The 23,932-nt window shown below is 38.2% G+C and overlaps 1 protein-coding gene across 1 annotated transcript in view; it reads right to left on the bottom strand.

Annotated features, from left to right (window-relative positions):
• Nucleotides 1–17,961: 17,961 nt before the first annotated feature.
• The window catches only part of LOC149785989 (synapse-associated protein 1-like), a 193,325-nt gene continuing 187,354 nt past the window's right edge, over nt 17,962–23,932 (bottom strand). Inside the window, exon 9 of the mRNA XM_089976257.1 lies at nt 17,962–18,541. The gene's annotated coding sequence lies outside the window, so the exon portion shown is untranslated. The remainder of the gene's footprint in view (nt 18,542–23,932) is intronic.

Raw genomic sequence — 23,932 nt, 5'->3', positions numbered from 1 at the left:
CGATATGCCTAGAGGCAGTGTACGACTACACAATTTACTATTTTCCGATATGCCTAAAAGCAGTGTACGACTACGCAATTTGCTATTGTCCGATATGCCTAGAACCAGTGTACGACTACACAATTTACTATTGTCCGATATGCCTAGAAGCAGTGTACGACTATCTCATTAGCACACTTCGTCACGCAGTTTTTGTTATGGATTGCCACGATTTTTTCAGTATTATAATCATCATAGCATTATATGCATATCGACAAATCATTTAGCTCCTGCATTGTTTGTGAGAATTATTGCCCATTATTTTTATATCTTAATTCAATACTTGACACAGCCATCTCAGCGATAGTCCAGCGGTTTTTATGGATTGCCATGAATCTGGTTAATATTATGATCATCATCTGAAGATGCACATATGACGAATCACTTTTTATCTCTTACTTGTTTCTAGAGTTAGTGCCCTTGTTGTCTTCTGGCTTAATATAGTCTGAAACACAATTTCGTTAGCGCAACAAGTCCCTCAGTTTCTTTTGAAGGATCGTCATGAAACTTAGCAAATATTATGTTCACTTTGCTCCCGCACATTTTGTTAGAGTTATTGTCCATTTTGTCTGGCTGCTTAATGCAGTGTTTGAGACAACCTTTTCTGCGCAACTCGTCTAGCGTATATCGACATATTACTAGAGTAATTTTCTTAGAGTTATTGCCCTTGTTGTAGTGTAGCATAATACACTGTGTGCCACAATCTCGTTACCGTTGATAGTCCTTTGCAGTTTTGCATGGATCACTGTAAAACTCGATATGTAGTACCGCCGTTATCTCAAGCTGCGTATATTGACAAATTCTTGTTTTTCCAATATTTGAATAAAAGTCATTGCCCTTTTCGACTTACAGCCAGATGCAGTCAGCGGATCACTGTCAAACTTACACACTTTATTGTCATCACCAGAAGATAAGCATAATAACAAAATATTGAACTTTACATTCTTTTCAGTAAAGTTATGCACTTTTTGACTCTATAGACTTGTCTCCATCATATGGCATGGGTAAGATGAGAGAGAGATGTGGGTTATAGACTTGTCTCTATCACATGGCATGGGTGAGATGAGAGAAAGGTGGGTTATAGACTTGTCTCCATCACATGGCATGGGTGGGATGAGAGAAAGGTGGGTTAGAGACTTGTCTCCTTCACATGGCATGGGTGAGATGAGAGATAGGTGGGTTATAGAATTGTCTCCATCACATGGCATGTGAGATGAGAGAGAGGTGGGTATATTTTTATGAGTTTACTGCTCACAATTCCTCTAGTTTATAATAGCTTTCTTATTTACTTTTTGATTCCGTGATAATGCAATTTACAAGAAACAGTTTGCAGCCACTAAAGATAACACTAAAGTATCTTTATTTTAATCTCGTCAAAAGAAGGTCTAGTCTTTATTTTGAGGAAAAGATTTCGATAGTCTTAGATTGATGTAATTCATGAAGACCGGTTTCGCAGAACGAAAAGACTTAAACTTCCATTTCAAAGGGCTGACATATTTCTGACAAAAACTCTTAATATTATTCAGAGTATCATATGTAATTCAAATTCCGTCATACATTTATTATAAACGCATTGAAATTGGACATGATTATTAATGAACTGCAAACTGAAGGGAAAAAAAGAAAAGCAAACTTGCATGTCGTTGCTCATCTTACAATAATATCGTAGCGATATGACTGAAAAATTGTTAAAGCTACGTTAAATATCCAAATCTCACACACACACACACACACACACACACACACACATGTGGTTGTTGATCATACAATATTATGTATACGTGAATCAGTGTTACATGTAGTTGTTCATCTTACAGTAGTATGTCGACGTGAATCAGTGTTACATGTAGTTGCTCATCTTACAGTAGTATGTCGACGTGAATCAGTGTTACATGTAGTTGTTCATCTTACAATAGTATGTCGACGTGAATAAATGTTACATGTAGTTGCTCATCTTACAGTAGTATGTCTACGTGAATCAATGTTACATGTAGTTGCTCATCTTACAGTAGTATGTCGACGTGAATCAGTGTTACATGTAGTTGTTCATCTTACAATAGTATGTCGACGTGAATCAATGTTACATGTAGTTGCTCATCCTACAGTAGTATGTCGACGTGAATCAGTGATACATGTAGTTGCTCATCTTACAGTAGTATGTCTACGTGAATCAGTGTTACATGTAGTTGTTCATCTTACAATAGTATGTCGACGTGAATCAATGTTACATGTAGTTGCTCATCTTACAGTAGTATGTCTACGTGAATCAGTGTTACATGTAGTTGTTCATCTTACAGTAGTATGTCTACGTGAATCAGTGTTACATGTAGTTGTTCATCTTACAATAGTATGTCGACGTGAATCAATGTTACATGTAGTTGCTCATCTTACAGTAGTATGTCTACGTGAATCAATGTTACATGTAGTTGCTCATCTTACAGTAGTATGTCGACGTGAATCAGTGTTACATGTAGTTGCTCATCTTACAGTAGTATGTCGACATGAATCAGTGTTACATGTAGTTGCTCATCTTACAGTAGTATGTCTACGTGAATCAGTGTTACATGTAGTTGTTCATCTTACAGTAGTATGTCTACGTGAATCAGTGTTACATGTAGTTGCTCATCTTACAGTAGTATGTCGACGTGAATCAATGTTACATGTAGTTGTTCATCTTACAATAGTATGTCGACGTGAATCAATATTACATGTAGTTGCTCATCTTACAGTAGTATGTCTACGTGAATCAATGTTACATGTAGTTGCTCATCTTACAGTTGTATGTCGACGTGAATCAGTGTTACATGTAGTTGTTCATCTTACAGTAGTATGTCAACGTGAATCAATGTTACATATAGTTGCTCATCTTACAGTAGTATGTCGACGTGAATCAATGTTACATGTAGTTGCTCATCTTACAGTAGTATGTCTACGTGAATCAATGTTACATGTAGTTGTTCATTTTACAAATAGTATGTCTACGTGGATCAGTGGTAGGTTGTAATTGTTAAACACTATGTAACTCATTTGTAATTATGTAAATGTCCATACCAACAAAAGTGAAACTATTTCAATTTCCCGCACTTGACCTTTATTAAAAAAAAAAAAAAAATCCACCTCCACCCTATCCTTTCAAAACTGGTAAGCACAAAATAAAAACAAAAAAAAACAACTCAACAAAACAAAGAAAATAAAACAAGAAAGAATCAACAAAATAGTTATTCTTTATGAAAAACTGCAGTTCATTTTGTCAGTGAGTCATTATTTACGAGCATTTACTTTCCTTCAGATTAGTGAAGTCAGAAGATATTTGTAACTGCACTAAACTGCATTGTGCATTTTAAATGAGTGACTCATATCCTGGATGCGGAACAACAAAACCCTCATTAATCTGGTCTAACAAAGGAATCTATTAGCATATAATCCATTGCAACAATCGCTTTTACCGCTGCACACTGCAAAACTGTAGCATTAAAAAATAATTGATCATTGTCTGCCCGTTAACAAGAAACGCTTACAAGAATGGACGCCCAAGTGCGCCAGATGAGTCGCTGCTGCCTGCGACGATAACAATGAAGAGTCAGATAACACTAACCAGGTGCGGTGACATACAAGCCAGAGAAGTCTAGTGGGGCCGTTTTGATAATAGATTAATATTTTATAATTTTGTGTCTGCATAATCAAAGAAGTTAACGCACGCAAGTCATGGAGTATGTCACTGTTACATGGTATCCTAGTAGCTATTGAAATGCTACGTGTGTGTGTGTGTGTGTGTGTGTGATCTGGATTTTTAAAGTAGCTTAAACAATTTTAGTCATATCGCTATGATGTCTGCAGTATGACAGTTTATAGTGATGTCCAACACTGGGGCATCATGCAGCAGACATGTAGCATCATGTCCCACCCAGTCACATTATTATGACACCAGGTCGACCAGTCCTAGCACTAACTCTTTATGCTGAACGCCAAGCGAGGTAGCTGTTAGTAACATTTTTATAAATCTTTGGTATGAAGCGGTCAGGGTTCGAACCCGCGACCTCCCTCATCCGAGGCGGACTCTCTACCCACTTAGGCCACCGGAGCGGTCTATTGAAAATGTACAAAGAAGAGTAATACAAATTGTAAACAAATTCAAATGAATTCTCATATCATGAGAAAGTGAGAAAGAGTGTGTGTGTGTGTGTGTATGAGAGAGAGAGAGAGAGAGAGAGAGAGAGAGAGAGATTAGATATATATATTTTATATATTTTATATTCATTCCAGTCGTGAATCGAACACGTGTAACTACACCTTTCCGCATAGCTCTCGTGTACCAATGCCCGATCAGTACGGCTATGAGGGCAATCAACGACCTAGTATAAAAAATCATAAAAAATCAAATACACAAGTGAGGTCAAAAAGGTTCATATTTTTGGATACCTATATTAAAACAAAGCATAAGAATAGTATCCACTTGACCAAAGAAGTCAATCGCAGTTCATAGCAGAATAAGTTTATGCACCACAATCTCAACTTTCTACCTGCAATTTTCATGTCCGAAGGTAATTTCTGACACCATGTGATACTCACAGTGCAAACACAAGCCCTTTTCCGTGATGACAATTCTGCAAAACAGCGTGTACTAAACAGGCTGATGCAATTGAAAACAGTTGTTATCCAAGCCGTTTTTGAGATATTCTACTTGCCCCAAACCCATGCCATGTGTTTACTGCTATGGGAAGCTAGCTCTTCATCCTAGCCGACTATTGGTATTTCACTATCAACATACTGCAGAGTAACTATGGAAGGTGAAAATGCCTGACATCAATTTCAAGAACAACACAAGCCTGAAATACCTAGTTCACAAATATATCCATATCTTTAAATAGTAAACAATAATAGCTGAATAAGTCACACAATAGCCTTAAGTTAAGAAATTTGCCAGGGGCCAATTTATGAAATTGGACCCTGCCACATATTCCTTTAAACACCACCACCACCACCATCCCCTCAACACACACCCACACAAATGAAAAGAAGGAATTGGCTTGAATGCAAGCACTTCGTAATGCAGTTCGAATTAACACTCGGTTATCTGCACAAACCCTCTAGATTTATGTTTTGAAACGACACACATAACAGACATTTTACTTATAAAGTGATTCCGCTGGGAAAAGCTTATTCAAAGATCCCACGTTATCTGTTTATGGTAACCAACTCTCTGGGCAAGAGGAATTATCACTCATGGATAGGCAAACACCATGGATAGGCAAACACCAACTGAATTTTAGTTTAGAAGCTGTAGGCAAACACCCATTGGATTTTAGTTTTGAAGCTGTAGGTAAACACACATTGGATTTTAGTTTAGAAGCTGAAGGCAAACACCCATTGAAGTTAAGTTTAGAAGCTGTAGGCAAACAACCATTGGATTTTAGTTAAGAAGCTGTAGGCAACACCAATTAGATTTTTAGTTTAGAAGCTGAGTCCTGAAATAATCGTTGTGATTAACCCTGTAAAATTTGCATATAACGAGTTCTGGTGAGGACATCCCTTTAAATTCCAAAACCGAATATTATCAAGCTAGGAACAAGACAGGATAAAGGATGGGTGTACCTGGATTACATTTGGTAATTGCTAATATGGACAAATATTTAATAAACTGTGGCAAGAAATCTGTTTTATTTTTTGTTTCAGTTTCATAAAGTTTAATAAAATTGGACCTAAGTCAACGACTTTTCACATTATTTTGAAACAGTTCATGTAAAATGTATAAACAGCAAAAGCCCAAAAATTCCCACTATAGTGGTCATCCGTTCAAACTATAGTGGTCATTGTTGTTATGGATGAACTTTACAACTGCATTAACATGAGTCAGTTCCAAAAGTAAATTGAAATATTTAGGACTCTGTCAATTTTTGGTGTATTGGAAACTAAATAAATATTTTGCATTTAGTTGAAGTTGATTAAATAATTGTACATGTGTGTGTGTGATTCGGATTTTTAACGTAGCTTTAACAATTTTTCAGTCATATCGCTACGATGTCTGCAGTGTGGCAGTTTATAGTGTGTGTGTGTGTGTGTGTGTGTGTGTGTGTGATTAGGATTTTTAACGTAGCTTTAACAATTTTTCATTCATATCGACACGGTATCTGCAGTGTGTCAGTTTATAGTGATGTCTAGCACTGGGACATCATGCCGCAGACATGTAGCATGATGTCTCACCCAGTCACATTATCCTGACACCAGGCCGACCAGTCCTAACACTAACCTCTTAATACTGAGCGCCAAGCGAGGCAGCTGTTAGTACCATTTTTGTAAGTCGGCCGGGGTTCGAACCCACGATCTCGCGCTTCCGAGGCGAACGCTTTAACCACTAGGCCATTGGAGCAGTTAAGTTTATAGTGATGTCTGACACTGGGGCAAGATGTCCCGTCTAGTCACATTATCCTGACACCAGGCCGACCAGTCCTAACACTAACCTCTTAAAGCTGAGCGATAAGCGAGGCAGCTGTCGGTACCATTTTTATAAGTCTATGATATGACTCAACCGGGTATCGAACCCACGACCTCCCGCATCCGATGCGGACGCTCTAACCACTAGGCCAACTGAGCGGTCTTACATATTTGTAATTATAATAATGTAATCGATGCGCTTCTGTTGGTTGGAATTTATAACAGTTTTTTTTCTTCTGATGTGATCATATTGCTCAAGTACAGGGTGTGATGCCCAAAATGTTACATAAACCTTAAGTTATAAAACAGCCAGGAAAATATGATTAAAACTGGGCAAATAGAAACTTAATGTGTATACGGACTTTCTTAACTTAATGTGTATACGGACTTTCTTAACTTAATGTGTATACGGACGTTCTTCTATATATCGACAGTAAGAACTATATGTATGAACTGAGGGACTAATCAGAAAAGTCTTCACCAACTTGGCAGTTTCGAGTCTTCTATATCCATTGTCAACACGGGCTAGCCTAACACGTCTCAACACGGGCTAGCACAATACTTCTCAACACGGGCTAATATAACACGTCTTTAACACGAGCTGAGATAACGCATCCCAACACATGCTAGCTCAATACGTCCGAAGTTGGAGAATTGGTTCAAGGTTTTCACTTTACAAATGTGAAAATGTACCATCCATCATTTCATTCTAGCCAAGAATAAACGATTGGACATTAACCAAAAAGAATACAGGAATAACGGATAAATATACCATAATTGGGTGATTTGTTGTAAGTTCTGTCTTTGTCAGTCGGATTATGATAGAAAATTGCAAGGCAAGCTAAAGGAGAATACTGTGTTAAAAAGAATGAAATCGTGTGGTCCAAACTTAGTTTTTAGCATACACAATAGCAGGCATACCTACTAGTGCTTGTGACAGATAAAACACCCCTACCAACACACACGAGCACAGGTGAACAGACACACACACACACACACACACACACACACACACACACACATGATAGCACATGATATAATGAGTGGTGTTTGTATACATAGCAAAACTAAAATTAAATTGTTTCTGGGTTGGGGAAAAAGAAAAAAATACAGTTTATCTCACCATTTTGTCGCGCGAGTATGACAAGTGATGTGGCTACACATTGGCATATCCACATTACTGACAGAATTTGTATTGTGTACCTGCTCACCATTGCAACTGTCAGCCAGTACAAGAAAAGGAATATAAGCAGTAAAGGCAGAGTATTTCATAATTAACAACACTCAGCAATAATTACTCAACAAGTCTATGGCTATATAGGTACGAGTATTTTGTGTTCCTTCGTTTGTCTTCCTTTTTCATTACTGTTCTATATAAGTATATATTCGAACTATGAGTCAGTTCTGTTCTTTGGTACTCGTCGATATTAGCATAAACTCGAAAAATTTTTGAATACTATTCTTTTGTACTCGACTATATTAGCATATACTCGAGCTATACTTGAGCACTTTTCTTTGGTACTCTTCTATATAAGCATAAACTCGAAATATGTGTTTGAGCACTAATATTTGGTACTTGTCAATATTAGCATAAACTCGAACTATACTTGAGCACTATTCTTTGGTATTCGTCTATATTAGCATATACTCGAACAATGCTTGAGCACTATTCTGTATTCACACTATGCTTGAGCACTATTCTATATTCGAACTATGCTTGAGCACTATTCTATTGTTACACGCACACGGGTATTTACTTGACCGAGCGGTTGTCAAACCCTGGCGCGATTCTCGCTAGAAGTTATAAGTTCACACCGATTTTCCAAAGACTTCCATACAACTTCAGTTGTAAATTAGAAAGCCCGACGTGTCCATTCTATACCTAAATTTTCCTCTAATTAATGCAAGACCACAGATAAACCACACTGCTAACTATCTATCAACCGCACCTCTGCATGTTTTGCCTTCATGATGTTTCCGTACTACGAACCGTTCACGCCTTAGAAAATATATGAGTACTCCCTAACAATGGGAACTATTTTAACTCCGCCACCTTAGGCCAGTCAATGTATGCTTTCCAGGCACATTTCGCCAAAATAACTGCACCATATTCGCTCACATGGCGACATAAACGGTGTCTCCCAAGTCCCTTTTTATTTATTCCTTTGTGTAATTTGCCGGTTTAATACCGTAAGTACTGTCCTTGCAGTCACGCTACCAATGTATACCACTAGATTTTAATATGGACTATTTTACGACAGGGACATTCATTTGGTTTTGGTCGGAATTCACTACTAGTGAACCATGCCATCATGGAAACACACTAACACTTCACTCCGTGACGTTTGCTCCTAATAATTAGCTCATTATTTTGGGCTAGGAATATTTCCATGGCGCCGAATTCCAATAATCACACAAGTAATCACACAAATCTAAAAATTGCTTAAAACGGAGCGCTATAACCAAGTGCGCATACTCTAACTTTACTACACTATATTCGAACTATGCTTGAGCACTATTCTTGTGTAATGGTCTATATTAACATATATTCGAATTATGCTTGAACACTATTCTCTTTTGTTTGCTGTGGTCAGAGTATATTAAATAAAAACTTTGAAAATTTATTGTTTCGCTTACATCAAATTCCCCCACCCTCCCTCGATCATTACAACACAGTCCAACTATTTTACCTAAACTTCGCTCAAAGTCTGACGACATTCTGTTGATTAAATATTACGTAAATCAGTCTATACAGACAGACATGAGACTCGCAACACTTGCTTGAGTAGTGCCAACACGGACCAAGGAGGGTCATTTGGATTAGACTCCTACCACAATGAATATTTATCTGTAGAATTTTGCTTTATTTTTCACGCAGGAAACTTGATATGTTAATCAGATTATAAGTTCCTCTAATAAAGTATCTTCTGGAAGGTTAGCTGTCATATTATCTTCGAGAGAAACGTTTTGTTTGTTTTAAATGTCTCAACGCAAGTCAGTCAGTTGAAGAACTTTATCATAAGGACAACAATAGACGGACCAAGTGCTGATGTAAGGGAGTGACTCTCATGCCTGTATATTCGTAGCATCTGTCACTGACGAGACAAAAATGCACTTTAACATTCGCATACCATCTACCTCCTACCGATTTTTGAAACTAAAGGCTTCAAGAATATAAAAATACACAAAACTTAGTTATTTCGTTCATTGATCTAGAAACTCTGGCCTGGTTGTCGCTAGAGGTTCTCAAACACTGTCATCTTGTTGGCGTTTCGAATCCAAGCTGTATACGACGTACTAATAAAATGATTCAATGCCAAAGGGATCCTTGCTGTATTTGACTGACTAATAAAATGATTCAATGTCAGAGGGATCCTTGCTGGATTCAATGTCAGAAGGATCCGTGCTTTATACGACGGACTAATGAAATGATTCGATGCCAGAGGGATCTTTGCTGTATACGACGGACTAATAAAATGATTCAGTGCCAGAGGGATCCGTGCTGTATACGACGGACTAGTCAATGATTCAATGCCAGAGGGATCCGTGCTGTATACGACGGACTAGTCAATGATTCAATGCCAGAGGGATCCTTGCCTTATACGACGGACCAGTAAAATGATTCAATGCCAAAGGGATCCTTGCTGTATACGACTGACTAGTAAAATGATTCAATGCCAGAGGGATCCTTGCTGTATACGACTGACTAGTAAAACGATTCAATGCCAGAGGGATCCTTGCTGTATACGACGGACTAATGAAATGATTCAATGCCAGAGGGATCTTTGCTGTATACGACGGACTAATAAAATGATTCAATGCCAAAGGGATTCTTGCTGTACAGGACGGACTAATAAAATGATTAAATGCCAGAGGGATCCTTGTTGTATACGACGGACTAATAAAATGATTCAATGTCAGAGGGATCCTTGCTGTATACAACGGACTAGTAAAATGATTCACTAATAAAATGATTCAATGCCAGAGGGATCCTTGCTGTATACGACGGACTAGTCAAATGATTCAATGTCAGAGGGATCCTTGCTGTATACGACGGACTAGTAAAATGTTTCAATGCCAGAGGGACCCTTGCTGTATACGACAGACTAATAAAATGATTCACGAATAAAATCATTCAATGCCAAAGGGATCCTTGCTGTATACGAGGGATTGATACAATGATTGACTAATAAAATGATTCAATGCCAAAGGGACCCTTGCTGTATACGTCGGACTAATAAAATGATTCAGTGTCAGAGGGATCCTTGCTGAATACGACGGACTAATAAAATGATTCAATGCCAAGCTGATCCTTGCTGTATACAACGGACTAATAGAATGATTCAATGCCAAAGGGATCCTTGCTGTATACGACGAACTAATAAAATAATTCAGTGCCAAAGGGATCCTTACTGTATACGACGAACTAATAAAATGATTCAATGCCAGAGGGATCCTTGCTGAATACGACGGACTAATAAAATGATTCAATGCCAAACTGATCCTTGCTGTATACAACGAACTAATAAAATGATTCAATGCCAAAGGGATCTTTGCTGTATACGACGAACCATTAAAATGATTCAATGCCAGAGGGATTCTTGCTGTATACGACGGACTAATAAAATTATTGAATGCCAGTGGGATCCTTGCTGTATACGACGGACTAGTAAAATGATTCAATGCCAAAGGGATCCTTGCTATATACGACGGACTAATAAAATGATTGAATGCCAGTGGGATCCTTGCTGTATACGACGGACTAGTAAAATGATTCAATGCCAAACTGGTCCTTGCTGTATACGACGGACTAATAAAATGATTCAATGCCAGAAGGATCATTGCTTGATACCTCACAGCCCGTAGATCCTCTTAACGTTGGTGATCAAGACCGATGCTAAAACAAAACAGAAACAAGATGACGTTTTAAGGTTTGGCATAATTCGGAGGACGATTTGCTTATGCCAACCTATCAAAGCGTCATGCCTCTCATACGTTACGTGCTAATAATAAAACGTGTCCACAATGTACACTTCCTTTTACCCATTGTTATGCCTTTCTTCTTTCCCAAATATTAAATAAGGCCAAACTAGAATACTTATGATGATTTTGGTGCCTAGACGATAGTGTTATATTGCTACGAACTACAAGAAACTTATTATTAGTTTTAAAATGACTTTTGAAGGGATTGTAGCTGTCATTCTGAACTCCATCACAACTTAGACTCGTATCTCTATCGACTGCATAGTTGCGTACATAATCGTTAATGGGAATAATGTATTGAACGGGGAGGGGAAAGGGCTATAACTGGAAAAAAAAAAATAGGCTTATTATCTCAAGAATTTCTGAATATATATATTTTAGTTTGGGAACGTTGAGAAGCACTATTGAGTTATTGTATTTTGGGTAAGTTTCCACTCTCCGTTTTGCAGATTCCCGTGTTTGCACTGATGATAATATACACTACGTACCTAATGCGATATTTCAATCTGGTTACTATATATGAACATGAAAGTCGGCATTTACGACATTTTTTGTCGAAAGTACAACCAGACGATATAGCCACAATGTGCAACGTGAGTCATGCAGCCACGCTGTGCACAATGCGTCATGCAGTCACGTGTCTCTTGATTGATACATGATTGTCCAGAATAGATGCAAATTCCGCGGAATGAAGCCGTACATGTCCGCTTGTTAGACGTTTTCAGGCAGCTTATATTATGCAACCCTGTAAATGAGAGCCTGCTTATAGCCAAACTGTTCCATAACATTCATTACTGCAGATTTGTTGGTTTGATGCTCTGTATACAGGCAAAATTGAAATGTGACGATGATAGCTGTATACAGGCTAAAACTGGTGAGAAACTGTATACCAGAGTTATTGTTGCTGATGGGGGTGGGTTTAATGCCACTTTTTAGCTCATGTACAGGAAGAAGTCGAGGAAACCCTGGTAAGAACACGGGAAGCTTTTGGCAAGCTTTCTCACAATATACCAGAGTAAAATGATATTAGAAAACACTGCCAAAACAGACAAAACGCTAGCAAACTGATATTAGTAAACACTGTCAAAACAGACAAAACCCGAGCCAACTGTTATTAGTAAACACTGCAAAAACAGACAAAAACGCAGGCAAAATGTTACTAGTAAACACTGCCAAAACAGACAAAACGCTAGCAAACTGTTATTAGTAAATACTCTCCAAACAGACAAAACGCTAGCACAATGTCATTAGTAAACACTGTCAAAACAGACAAAACGCTAGCACTATGTTATTAGTAAACACTGTCAAAACAGTCATAACACTAGCAAAATGTTTTTTCAGAAACAGGTAAATGCAAAAAACTGGGTATTGAGTACTGTGGTATAGGGGAACAAAATGAAAGTAAAGTAGCATCCGGAAACTGGCGAAAGTGAGAACACAATGAAATTGATTGCAGGATAGGGTGGTGTTCAGAGACACGAACAAACAGGAACGCATGAGCAAAAGAGATAAAATTCGAGTAGAAATGATACAAGGGAAGGGTAAAGAAAAACTCTATGAAAAAGGTAACACTGGAATCCAGTTTGGCATTCTTTTTCCCTCAAAAACTATCCGAAAATTGACTAACTGAAATAAATGAAAGTGACGACGATGTGTGATTTTACTCAATTTCGGAAGTAGAAGCAAAGACAGCAACTTATCTGAGGTTTCCTTAGTTCTAAAAATACGTTTTAAATTAAGCGATGGGGGGCTACAGAGCTAGCGTCAATAATACAAAGGCATTTCGAGCAGAGTTGCTTCAGTGCTAAATGATTGTGTTTCTAGCTTCCATCACTTTGTTGTACAATACAGTAAATACCTTCTATTAGAATAACTATTCTTTTGCATTACTGTTCGATCACCGATCTGGGCCGTTTCATCCTTTTTGAATGGAATCCTAAAACAGTACTTTTGAATGGAATCCTAAAATAGCACTTTTGAATGGAATCCTAAAACAGCACTTTTGAATGGAATCCTAAAACAGTACTTTTGAATGGAATCCTAAAACAGTACTTTTGATGGAATCCTAAAACAGTACTTTTGAATGGAATCATAAAACAGTACTTTTGAATGGAATCCTAAAACGGTACTTTTGAATGGAATCCTAGAACAGTACTTTTGATGGAATCCTAAACCAGTACTTTTGATGGAATTTTTCACTTCGAAGTTTGGTGTTTCGTCAGAGCCATACCTATTTGAGCTATTCATATTTTGTGTCAGCTATTTAGTCACTAGACAAAATCTTTGTAATAAGTCTACGACCGCACTGTTATTTGATGACCCCTCTCTATGTTCCTGGCCAAGTCGCACCCAAATACTGGGGTCTGCTTTCTTTCTCATATATGTTTCTCTCCATCCTTCACCTATTTCCCTTTTATGAAAGATTTTAAGCAAATATGTTCATTTTTGAATTTACAACTTATATGGTCGCTATGTATGTGGACTCGTGTTTGGGTCAGTTTTAATGAGCAGCCGAGTCCCAAGCCCGCCGTCCTGGTATTTTACATCGCTCTCAATCTGTTCATTGATCTTGGTCATTTAAACGTTTGTAAATGTGACGCTAAAAACGGAAGTTTACAAACAATTTTCAACTGTGAAGCAGGATATTGTAATAAATCAATGTATGTGCTATTTGTGATTACGTCTCCGTTTATAATCTTGATAGACTGTAGTGGTTATTTGATGATTATAGGGAGTCGGGTTTGGGCAGATATTTCTCAAACCGAGTAATTATTCAATTTCCGGGAGCAGATGTCATAATCGATCATAATTCACGAGACTTTATGTAGCTTTAATTAGTTTCGTAAAATGGATTCTCCCTAATTTCTTAACACAAGGAATTCACGACATATCCTAATAAATAAGTGTTTAGTAATCTGAGATATGAACAAGTGTTTGTATTAGGTGTTTGGATCGCATCTCGTGATGCAAGGCAAGAAGTAAGAGTCTTCGGCTTGCAAAGGCTTACTGATGAGTCATATAAAAGTGAAGCATGAAAAACCATGCAAGTGTGAAGTAGGGCCTCGTGATTGGTCATTAGGGATTAGAGGAAAATTATTTGTGATATTCTCGTGCATAAGAACCTTTTAGTTGACACGGACTACTGCCCTGAGATCCTTGTAAAAGGGTTAGGGTTAGTTGACACTGACTATTGCCCTGAGGTCCTTGTAAAAGGGTGACAATTTACCTCAAGCTAGACTCGCTCAGGTGATTGATTCGCTCGTTAGTATGATTCCTTGCGTGTTACAATATACTTTCGTCTTTCTCGGTATTTTGTTTCAGTTATTCCTATTTGATGCCAGTTAATTACTAGAGAATGTCCTTGAAATACGACAGCATTCTTATTGAAAGCTCTGTTTTTTGGACACGGTGAAAAACCAGGATGCCAGGAATATGCCGTATACCAGTGCTGTCCAACCCGCTGCCGGCGGGCACATTTTAAATCCCCCCGCCCCCCGAGCTTAAGCAGCTATATAGTCGTTGCTTTTCAGTTTTCTGCTCCGGCCCTCGGCTTCAAGAAAAACATTTTTCAGTGGCCCATGGTGTCAAAAAGGTTGGACAGCATTGCCGTATACCAACCAGTACACGCATTTATTCATATAAATAGCCTCAGATGTTCCGGAGCAAAACACGACAAACTACTGAAGGCTTATTTATTTTTTATATTTTTCTCTTTATTCTTTTGTCAAAGAATTGTAGCAGTGTGTTTATTTTTGGAATTCCTAATCATTAGTGCCGATGTCTTTAACATCCTTAAATTGGAGCGTTCAAGATAATTTCAAGTGAGTAAATAATTGTCCTTTATATAAGTGTAGATTTATAAGTGGTTCTCACATAACTATAAATATTGAAACTTAGACAGGATACAAATGTTAACTGTGTTTCACATGACTATAAATAGACACCCAAATAGGATGCAAATCCTAATAGTGTTTCGTATCATGAAAGTAGAACATCGTTCCTCAACCAGAACAATTTTGATGCGAAATATCAAGTTCTCTTTTTATTTAAATAATCTTAAGGCAATCTGTATGACAATGTACATTATAATTACAGCAATAAGATTACAAATCAACTTAATATTTTGAAGACTCAACAAATTGTGTCGAAATTTTATTCATGCACGCACCACAATTAGAAAGGGGTCAAAAGGTCAAGGTGACACTGATCTTTTAAGAAAAGAATCCTTATTAATCTATTTTGGAGTCTTCTGTCAAGATAATATCGTGTAATACATATTAGCAGGTGTTTAGTTCATTTAGATCCAAATGGTTAAAATTACATAGATTTGTGTATAAGGATCAGTTACTCGGTGGTGGAGTGAGGGAAAAGGTGAATATTTTACCAAAGAATATAATAACGATGTATGTGCATCGTGATGGTGACAACAGTTTAATTAACTTGGTTGCGTCCACTGTTGCATTCTCTTCAATAATTGATTTGTACTACAAAAAAAAAACTGCCACTCGGGTCACACTGAAGCAATCACCCGCATAGGGTTATTTTAATATTTCACACATACCATCAACCTTACAATCGTGCGGATTGGGATGACAAGCTCGGAAAAAAATGGTATATGCCATTACGAAGCGGAATAATCCTATAATTGCACATATATTATATGTTTTAGAATCCTTCTTATCCTAGAGAGACAGTACTTCACTAGATGATAAGAGTGTCGATCATTAAAACCTTATCTGAAAGTCCAAGACAGATGCAGTCGTAAAACTTGCCATCCAGTTGCAGTACATTAACGTGGTAAAACGTGCCAGCCAGTGCGACACACTAACATGATAAAACTTGCCATCCAGTTGCAACACATTAAAGTGATAAAACTTGCCATCCAGATGCATTACGTTAGATTGATAAAACTTTCCAGCCAGTAAAATACATTAACGTGGTAAAATTGACAGTCGGTGCAATTCATTAACGCGGTAAAACTTGCCATCTAGTAGCAATACATTAGCGTGATAAAATTTGCCAGCCAACACAATTCATTAACGTGGTAAAATTTGACATTCTATGCAACAAATTAACGTGGTAAAACTTGACAACCAGAGCAACACATTAACGTGGTAAAACTTTCCAGCCAGTGCAACACATTAACGTGGTACAGCTTGCCACCCAGTTGCAATACGTTAAAGTCGTTATTCTTGCCAGCCAGTACTTGGCATTAACGACGTGATACTTGTTTTCCATTTGAAATAAAAAATTCTTCTTGACGGGCGTTGCCTCATTGAACAAAAACAGCGTGAACGGCAAAATATACGCCCGCCCCGTCTTCAAAAATTCTCTGTGTAATCACTAAAAAGGCATGAGGGTTTTATTGATTATCGACCAATGGGTCTCAATGAACTGTCATAAACTAAACTCAGTGAGCAGAAACCATTATTTTCACAGGAGACTTGCCATGTCCATGACCTCAGGATCAGTAGGTTTTTCTTACCCTAAGTGCTAGTTATCCACAATATTGGTCAAAGAACTTATACTTGAGTCAAAGTTATTCTGCAAAACGAAGTTTTGCTTGTGTCTGTCTGACCGTGGCCTTCTCACCACAAAATAGAATGAACTTTATTATACAGAAATATGCAAAATTAATTTCTGAATAATCTCATAATGATATAGAACTTCATTTTTAAATCAATGGTCTTCTTTCTAACCGTACGTGTTAAGTCATCTATACAAGTTTGATGAAGATAAGTTGTAGAAAACTGGTTTGTTTTTATTTTTCTTCTTGCAGTCATACGGACCATGACAAGTTATCTTTTGACCCCAAATCGTTACCCTAAGTGCAAGTCATGCACAAAGTATGGTGAAGATCTAATATATATATATATATATATATATATATATATATATATATATATATATATATATATATATATATATATATAATGCAACCACCATATAACCACCAACCGAGACATCTCTCATGGGCGCAGTTTCATCGTCTCTCGAGTCTAACGGATGCCAACAGGCATATATATATATATATATATATATATATATATATATATATATATATATATATATATATATATATATATATATATATATATATATATATATATATATATAATTTCATTGTGCAGAAATCATTTTTGTTATTGCAGTTACAGTGAACTAGAGTCCTGACCTTTTGACCCCAAAATGGACAGACTTCTTCACCACCTATGTATAATCAGTCGACAAAGACTGGTCATTATTGATGGAGTAGAACTTGTTATGGTGCATAAACTAACTTGAAAGTGGACAGACAGACGGACGTACATCATAACATATTATGCTCTCACGTATGACAAGCATATAAATTGCAGCTCCTCAAAGTCAGACTTACCACAAATTATTTTAGATACACACATTAAAGTAGAACAGAAATGTCCAGTAGCTCAACATTCTACACCATCTTTGTTGCAGACGGACCTCTGACTCTTGCTGCAAACCAAGAACTTACAGTACACTACCGTGTTTCTTTAAAACCGTTTATTTCAATAAAATATCACATATGCACAAATTTATTTGACACATATTTTAGTGAGAAAAAAATGTTTTTAACATTTAGAGAACATTTCCAGGCAAAATGGTGAAAATATTTGAATCTTTATGGTCAGTTTACACATTTGGATCTGGTGACCCACCATCAAGGCGGCCCTCCCCTTCGTAGTATTACCTAAACTCCCACGGCACATCCGCCTTCGGGCAAATTGCCAGATAGGCATTTCCACTACTGACAGTTTGTATTGCCTACTTTACTGTTTATCTACATTAATGTACAGACTTTTTAAAAATTCAAATGACAATAAATCAGAGTACTGTTATCCCAAATTATCAACTGATGAATGTTTAATCCATAGCAGCTATCATTTTCACTAGCCATGGTTCATATACGATAACCCTATCTACACCTTGGCGGATCGAACAGATATATTGGTGCTTTGTCCTTTGAACATCTATTGGATTTCATGAGTTGCATACCTTAGTATGTAATGCCAACTAACCAATAGCGTGGCTTGTTGTACATCGGCCGAAAATGGTGGAGGCAATTGACCTGAAAAGGATACTTTGGAAATTTAACATCGAAAGTATGATTATATACCAGAGGAAAGCCATTACAGATGTATTTGAGTGAAATGTATTTGTGCAAACAATGACAAACATGTGAAAATTGCTTATTGATCAGTCCATTCAAGTTGTGTGCTCCCCCCTTGTCTCGATCATGAAGGAACAGTGTTCAAATTGGAACAACTTAATTTTGATTGGATGCGGTGACTTGCCGCCGCATCCAATGAAATCCACAGACCCGAAGCACAGAAATATCTGCTCGATACGCCAAGGTGTAGGTAGGATTTACCACATCGGAACCTTGGTAAGCGAGATGAGCAGCTATTAACCTAAACTACAATATTTTGAAAGAATTAAAATAAAAATATTTATGAAAATAGGAACTAATGTTACCAGGAGAACTCTCTAACATACATGCGCAACAATTGTCCTCCAATCATTTTATACATGTTTATTTTAAGCCGATTGCGTCATTGAGAAATTATAGGACTAACCTATGCATCCTCTTTAATGGATTAGCACATGTAAAACTAATCAGAATGATCGTTTGCTGCTGCATATAACAAATCATATTTCCGGTTTATTTTTTATATATCAACACGTTACCATTGCAATTTTTGTGAATTTGATTGGTCCATATATGTCCATGAAATCCTGGCGCAGGATTCTCATTATTGCTTGGTTGAGACTGTGGACATTTCCTTTGCCCCGCCTTCTGGAGCTAATTTACATGACTATTGCTATCAACAAAATGGCGGTTGTCCTTCCAATTGGTAGCAGAAGGGGTATTGGAAGACAACAAAACGTAGTTACGTGGGCTGGAATATGGCCCACTGGTACTGCATTCAATTCTCCAAACGAAATAAATAAATAAATAAGGAACAGAGGTAAGGTTGGCATAGTTCAACAGAATGAAGAAAATCCTTCACTTCACGCTGTCCAACGCAAACATGCCGAGTCCATGAAGAGGAAAACTCGCCAACCTATTGTGATGCAGACTGTCACCTTTACATTACTGTTACCACATAATATAGGTCTTGCTCTTCTCACCCTCAGGACAAGCATCGTTTAAATGTCAACTTCAATGATGAAAGGAATGTCTACGAATGCTGGTCTCTCAAATGACAAAAATGTTATCCAGCTAAAGCATTTTCCCCAAGTAAAAATAACAACAACTTCCAGGCTATTTTTCCTGTCATCTCCAATACTGCATCTGTGGTGAATGTCCATGGTGGAGTAGACACACGTTTTGGTACAAACGTACTTAACAGTCTCACTGAAATCCAGGTATATGGCACCATAACATTTTCAGCTGACCCAACTGAGTGAATTTTGTGACATCACACAGGAATTCCATCGGAGATTCAGTGTTAAAAATGATGTCCGTGACAAATTTTATATCGATTGGAAGGACGGTTGCTCTTTGAACTGCAATTTGTAGGTCCGTTTTGCTCCACATAAAAACTGTGTGATCATCAGTATCTCAAATGGATGATATAATTTTGAATTAATGAAGTTTGTTGAATAATTGCCAGCTTTTGCCCACCATGTCGTTTCATAAATTCAGCATCCACTAATTAACCATCTGATATCTTCTACAATTAAATAACATTTATCATTTACACCGTTCCGAAGAACATGCACAATGTTTACGACACACAAGATTGTGAAGCTCAGACGCTGCAAAGAATAAGAATTTCTAATTACTGTAGAAAAATTGTACAATAGTTAACATTATGCATAAGGAAACTGCCGTTTTTATTGTTTGTTCATTCTTCAGCATTACATATAAATATATTTAGCAAACCTCTGGCAACCATACAAATCTTTTATTCATTAATCGCTTTGTCTTGATGCGAGACTTAAATAATCTGATAGAAATGACTTCAAACATAATACAGGGCTGACTGAAATGTAAACATTGGAACATCTGATTTCGTGTCCTAGTCCATCAGTGTGAATTTCCCTGCTATCAGCATCCATACATAGTCAAAGTCCATCAGTGTGAATGTCCCTTCTATCAGCATCCATACATGGTCCTAATCAGGGGCGGATTAAGGCTCACTGGTGCACTAATTGCTAACAAATCTTGGTGCCCCCCTCCTTTCCAAGTACACCTGGGAAGATAACCCTAGGGTGCACCATGATCAAGAAACAGAACATTATGATCAATTTGCACTAGTTTTATAATTTTTTTTTTACAAATCTTGGTTTCTTTTTCTTCTTTTCACCCTTTTCTCAACTTTGTGGTGCCCCCTTTGGCCCTGGTGCCCTAAGCACGTGCTTAGTCTGCTTAATGGTTAATACGCCCCGGTCCTAATCCATCAGTGTGAATTTCCCTGCTATCAGCGTCCATACATAGTCCTAGTCCCTACAATCAGTATCCATACATAGTCATAGTCCAACAGTGTGAATTTCCCTGCTATCAGCGTCCATACATAGTCCTAGTCCCTGCAATCAGCATCCATACATAGTCCTGGTCCCTGCAATCAGCATCCACACATAGTCCTAGTTCATCAATGTGAATGTCCCTGCTATCAGCATCCATACATAGTCCTAGTCCCTGCAATCAGCGTCCATACATAGTCATAGTCCAACAGTGTGAATTTCCCTGCTATCAGCATACAAACATGGTCCTAGTCCATCAGCATCCATACATAATCATTGTCCATCAATGTGAATGCCCATGCTATCAGCATCCATACATGGTCCTAGTCCATCAGCATCCATACATAGTCCTAGTTCATCAGTGTGAATTTCCCTGCTATCAGCATTCAAACATGGTCCTAGTCCCTGCAATCAGCATCCATACATAGTCCTAGTTCATCAGTGTGAATTTCCCTGCTATCAGCATTCAAACATGGTCCTAGTCCCTGCAATCAGCATCCATACATAGTCCTAGTTCATCAGTGTGAATTTCCCTGCTATCAGCATTCAAACATGGTCCTAGTCCATCAGTGTAAATTTCCCTGCTATCAGCATTCAAACATGGTCCTAGTCCATCAGTGTGAATTTCCCTGCTATCAGCATTCAAACATGGTCCTTGTCCATCAGCATCCATGCATAGTCCTAGTTCATCAGTGTGAATTTCCCTGCTATCAGCATTCAAACAGGGTCCTAGTCCATCAGCATCTATGCTTAATCCTAGTCCATCAATGTGAATGTCCCTGATATCAGCATCCATACATAATCCTAGTCCCTGCTATGAGCATCCATACATAATCCTAGTCCCTGCTATGAGCATCCATACATAGTCCTAATCCCTGCTATCAGCATCCATACATAGTCCTAGTCCCTGCTATGAGCATCCATACATAGTCATAGTCCACCAGTGTGAATGTCCCTGCAATCAGTATCCATGCATAGTCCTGGTTCCTGCAATCAGCATCCATACATAGTTCTAGTCCCTGCAGTCAGCATCCATATTTAGTCCTAGTCCATCAGCATCTATACATATTCATAGTCCAACAGTGTGAATATCCCTGCTATCAGCATCCGTACATAGTACTATTCCCTGCAATCAGCATCCATACATAGTTCTAGTTCCTGCTATCAGCATCCATGCAAAGTCCTAGCACCTGCAATCAGCATTCATACATAGTCCTAGTCCCTGCTATCAGCATCCATACATAGTCCTAGTCCCTGCTATCAACATCCATATGCAGTCCTAGTCCCTGCTATCAGCATTCATACATAGTCCTAGTTCCTTCTGTGAGCATATATACATAGTTCTCGTCCCTGCAATCAGCATCAATACCTGCAATCAGCATTCATACATAGTCCTAGTCCCTGCTATCAGCATCCATACATAGTCCTAGTCCCTGCTATCAACATCCATATGCAGTCCTAGTCCCTGCTATCAGCATTCATACATAGTCCTAGTTCCTTTTGTGAGCATATATACATAGTCCTCGTCCCTGCAATCAGCATCAATACATACTTCTAGTCCCTGCTGTCAGCATCCATACATAGTCCTAGTCCCTGCAATGAGCATCCATACATAGTCCTAGTCCCTGCTATCAGCATCCATACATAGTCCTAGTCCCTGCAATAAGCATCCATAGTCCTAGTCCCTGCTATCATCATCCATACATAGTCCTGGTCCCTGCTATCAGCATCCATATATAGTCCTAGTCCATCAGCATCCATACAGATACTAACACGTTTTGTACTTGGTTTTCATTATGTCTTTCCTCCTGAACTGTTCAGTCCTTCTGCTGCTACAATGTGCAGCATTGACCAGAACTCAAGAAACATGGACTCTAGTGTGGTAAGTTTGTAATGATTTCATATTGACCAGAACTCAAGAAACATGGACTCTAGTGTGGTAAGTTTGTAATGATTTCATATTAACCAGAACTCAAGAAACACGGAAGTAGTGAAGTGGGATACTTTACGGACAATGGAAATTCCAGTCAAAACACCCCTGGGACACTTTACGGACAATGGAAATTTAACATGGCGAAAAATCGTGGGTCAGATTACGGACAAGGGGAATTAACATGGGAATAAATCGTGGGACACTTTACGGACAAGGGGAATTTAACATGGGAATAAATCGTGGGACAATCTACGGACAAGGGGAATTTAACATGGGATTTTTTTTTAAATTTTTTTTAAAAAAGGGGTAGGCAATTCAAAGACTATCTCTTTTCGAGAAATATGGCTGGCCCTGAAAAGGGCCTTTGGTTTATGTTAATATTCCCTTAACATAAAGGGCATTTGCGACATCTTCTTTTCCTCAAACTTCGTCTTACAGCAGGGCCATACATCAGAGTCCTCTTGAGGCAACCTTGTCTCTCTATATAGACTCTTCTTATCCACAGGCTGCTGTTGGTCCTGTAGACAACGGTCCACTTGGATCGGACATACATGAGCATGTCCGTCCTGAACATCATCGTTGACACAAGGGTTGAAGATTCAACGTCGGTCCACATGTTGAGGCTCCGAGAATAGGTGAATCAATGCAGTGAACTGCGCTTATTTATAGGGACAGAAAGGATTGAAACGGATTGAGTTCATTCACCAATCCGAACACGCGTTACAGAATTCAGTCAGCCCGCATCCAATCCGAAGAGAGCAGTCTGTGACGTCACGTAGTCAATATAGATTCGCTAACGCTTGTGTGCAGTCAATCTATGCGATAGTGATTCAACATGACGGAAACTCAGAAAACGATCCAGTGGGGTGCACCAGCAGGGGAGACCGCCCAAGGGAACCCGGACTTACTTTCAGAAGAGGTGAATTGGGATTTTGTGGATTTTCTCTCCTCGCAAGAATTTGTTCCGGAACCTTCGTTACCTTCTTCATTACCGCAAGTGGAGAATTTTAGACAGAGACAGAAAGAAGAATTGGAGAAATTTATACAACGACAAAA

Source organism: Sinohyriopsis cumingii, chromosome 12, assembly GCF_028554795.1.
Source record: "Sinohyriopsis cumingii isolate HCF-2022 chromosome 12, ASM2855479v2, whole genome shotgun sequence".
In the NCBI taxonomy this organism is placed as follows: domain Eukaryota; kingdom Metazoa; phylum Mollusca; class Bivalvia; order Unionida; family Unionidae; genus Sinohyriopsis; species Sinohyriopsis cumingii.
The sequence above is the reverse complement of the archived record's forward strand: the minus strand, read 5'-3'. Positions and strand labels throughout refer to the sequence as shown.